The sequence below is a fragment of the Brassica napus genome (assembly GCF_020379485.1).
Source record: "Brassica napus cultivar Da-Ae chromosome C3 unlocalized genomic scaffold, Da-Ae chrC03_Random_9, whole genome shotgun sequence".
Taxonomy (NCBI): Eukaryota; Viridiplantae; Streptophyta; class Magnoliopsida; order Brassicales; family Brassicaceae; genus Brassica; species Brassica napus.
In genome coordinates, this window is record NW_026014229.1 from 2,778 (window position 1) to 5,929 (window position 3,152).

General features: G+C 34.2%; 1 pseudogene; it reads right to left on the reverse strand.

Annotated features, from left to right (window-relative positions):
- Positions 1–688: 688 nt before the first annotated feature.
- Positions 689–1,235, reverse strand: LOC125594727 (annotated as a pseudogene).
- Between the last annotated feature and the right edge of the window lie 1,917 nt (positions 1,236–3,152).

Here is a 3,152-nt window from a genome sequence, read left to right on the forward strand (position 1 = left end):
ATTAATACAAGATGGAAAAAAATATATATATAGTTTTAGGATACTGTATTTATAATGTAAGTCAGCTGGCTATGGTGAATTAATAAATGTACTTATATATATGGTGTGATACAGATTTCTCATTATACAAAACGTTCCATTTTTACAATAATCTATTTCTTTGTTCGATTCGGGATGGGAGAGACTATTATTTACAATGCTTGGATTGCAAAGAGGTGAAAATACAAAAAATAATGTAGTGTTCCAATAAATAAATAATAATAATGTATTTTTTAAATGTAATATTCGAGGCAGTACTATAACATCTAACGATGTCACTTTTTTTTTTTACGATGTCATATTATAGAAACCGCTCAACATATTATCTTCGGTATTCTAAATTATAGATCAATATAACAGCGCTTTTGAAGTTGGAGAGCAGATATTATGTTTCAAATATATATATTTGTTCCCAATATATTAAGCATTTACACACAACAAATTGGTAAGAAAATAAAAAGAGATCTAAATCTCCTATCACAACCCTTAAAGCTTAGAATGCAGTCACCCTCTAAATCTTTTTTTTTTTATGATAAGTTGCCACCCTCTACATCTTGACCTTTTAATAGTTTGAATATGAATACTAGTACAACTTTTAGTATCTTATTCCGATGTACTAAAAGTTTCCTATAATTTTCCCCTTAGAGAGAGAGAAAACAAAGTTTCATCAAAACCCTTAAGACTACTAAATATTAATAATTGTGTTCCTCAGTGCAGCTGATGAGAAGTAATGAGATGAAAAAACGCTTCTTCTCGACAAGGAATCGTCAAACCACCCATTGGGTGATGAAATCCGAACTCTTCCTCTGCGCTATTAAGAACTCTCTGAACATAAACGGCTACGTGACCTTTAGGAAAAGCCCTGAAGTTGTTGTTGATGATGGTGGTCCGTTTTTGTTCCTCATAGATTGTGATTTGAAGATTTGCTTTGCATTTGGAAGCACGGACCGCATTAAACCCCTTTGTGTTTTCTTCAATGCAACTTATCAATTTGAGAATGTACCAAATATTTGAAGCAAGTGACCTGATAGACAAGGAGGAGAAGAATTTCTATTTATAGGAGTGAACTTAAAGCTAGCATGTGACTTCAAGATAATGAAAAGACTTTAATGCTAAAATAGCAGTAAGATGCGATATATCTATCACCAAAACTTCCCCCCAAAAGTTGTGGGCTGTTGGACCCTTCCATCATCCATCTGGCTCACATGGCTTAGCTCATATTTATGTAACATACATATATAAAAGGAGAATGCATGCAACTATATAATGTAGTTTCAAAAAAAAACTATATAATGTATGTTTTTAATGATTGCCAATATAAAAGTCGGGTATGTATTTTTAATTAGAGCCTCGAAGTGGTGAATAGTGTGACCTGGTCAGGCTAAGTGAGTCCAGTTCTTGAAATGGTTGATAGTTTATATAAAACATTACGTATAATAAGTTCCAAGTCCTAAAGTAGAATTTTCCTTTGCTCTCAAACTAGGGGCCGTACTGCTGGAAACTATGAGTAAGAGATGGTTTTTATGTGTGTTATATATATATTTGTAAATGCAGCTCTATCAATAATTTGAAGAAGTTATATGCCATTGGATAAGATTTGACTAGTACATCTTTGCATGTGATTATGATGATGATGATTGCAATTGTTGTTAAGACTGAGTTTTGAATATACAATATACTACTGTTTAGTGATGAACCTCTTTTCGACGGTGTCCCAAGAGGTCTTCGTGGTGATCTCAGCCTCTCTTCGTGCCTCCGGTGGACCGAAAAGGGAAGTCGCCGCCGCATCCGAGATTAGATCGTCATTGTTGAACCTTGAAATTAATTTCCTTAATTTTCATATGTGGTCCTTTTAATTTTAAATATTTCCACTATTGCCCTGAAACTTTCAGATTTGCAAAAAGTCCTCTTCAGTTAACTTAAAACTTCTAAATTTGCATTTTAAACCCTATCGAATGAAATGAAGAAAAATTGTACCAAAAACCTCTAAATACATCTTTTTAGCAACTATACTCAAAATCATTAAAATTATTAAATATCATAATTTGAGAAATGTACAAATGAATCCGTGTACATGTATCGTTTCTTATAATATTGTACACATGGACAGTAGAATATATGTGTACACGATGAGAATATTTGACACCCGAGTACCTTTCAATTATCATTCAAAATGTTTTTTTTGGTTTTTGGGTTTTTAACCAGACAATGTGATTTGCGATTTTTTGTGAAAAACATGATATCTAATTGTGATCTAACCAGACAATTTTGTTTTAATTGGGATCTTGTAGGCAATTGTGGTGCAATTTATTTATATCTAAAGAACATATGTAGTGTACACATGTACATTTTGAAGTTGATGTACATATGTACACTATTAAATAACGGCCTGGGCGTTCGGGTCTTCGGATCGGGTTCGGGCCTGTTCCTTTCAGGTCCGGGTCTTTCGGGTCCTAAATATTTAGACCCAATAGTACTTAAAAATTTTCGGTTCTTCTCGAGTCCGGGTCGGTTCGGACTGAGAGGTTTACACAAACGAGGGAGGTGAGTTACCAGTCTTACCTAACATACCGGGGAGATGGTGTTTCACGGATGGAGCATGGAAAGAAAATAATTTCATTGCGGACAAGGATGGTATAGCACTCTTGCAGGTCTTGATGGATTAATGGGCGCAAGAAACACAATGGCAAGTTTATAATCACCACTTCATTCGGAAGCTGAAGCCCTCATTTGGCCAATGGAATGCATGAGAAATTTAAGGCATTATCACGGCACGTTTGCAACAGATTGTTCTTAATTGGTGAAGATGGTTTCGGAACCAGAAAAATGGCATGCTTTTGCAAGTTATTTGGAAAATATCAAGATACTAAAGAGAAGTTTCAATCACTCAAAGCTCATTCTTATACCCAAGACGCATAATAAAAAAGCGGACAGTCTTGCACAGAGTGCTAGGCAGCAATTGTTGTTTAACGTTCATATGGATGCAGAGTTACCGTTGTGGTTTGCAGAATCTTGGTTGAGTATGTTTATATTGATGTAAAAAAATCAAACACATTTGATATCTAATCATAATAGTCTGTAATTTCTTTTAATATCAATAAACAAAATACAAG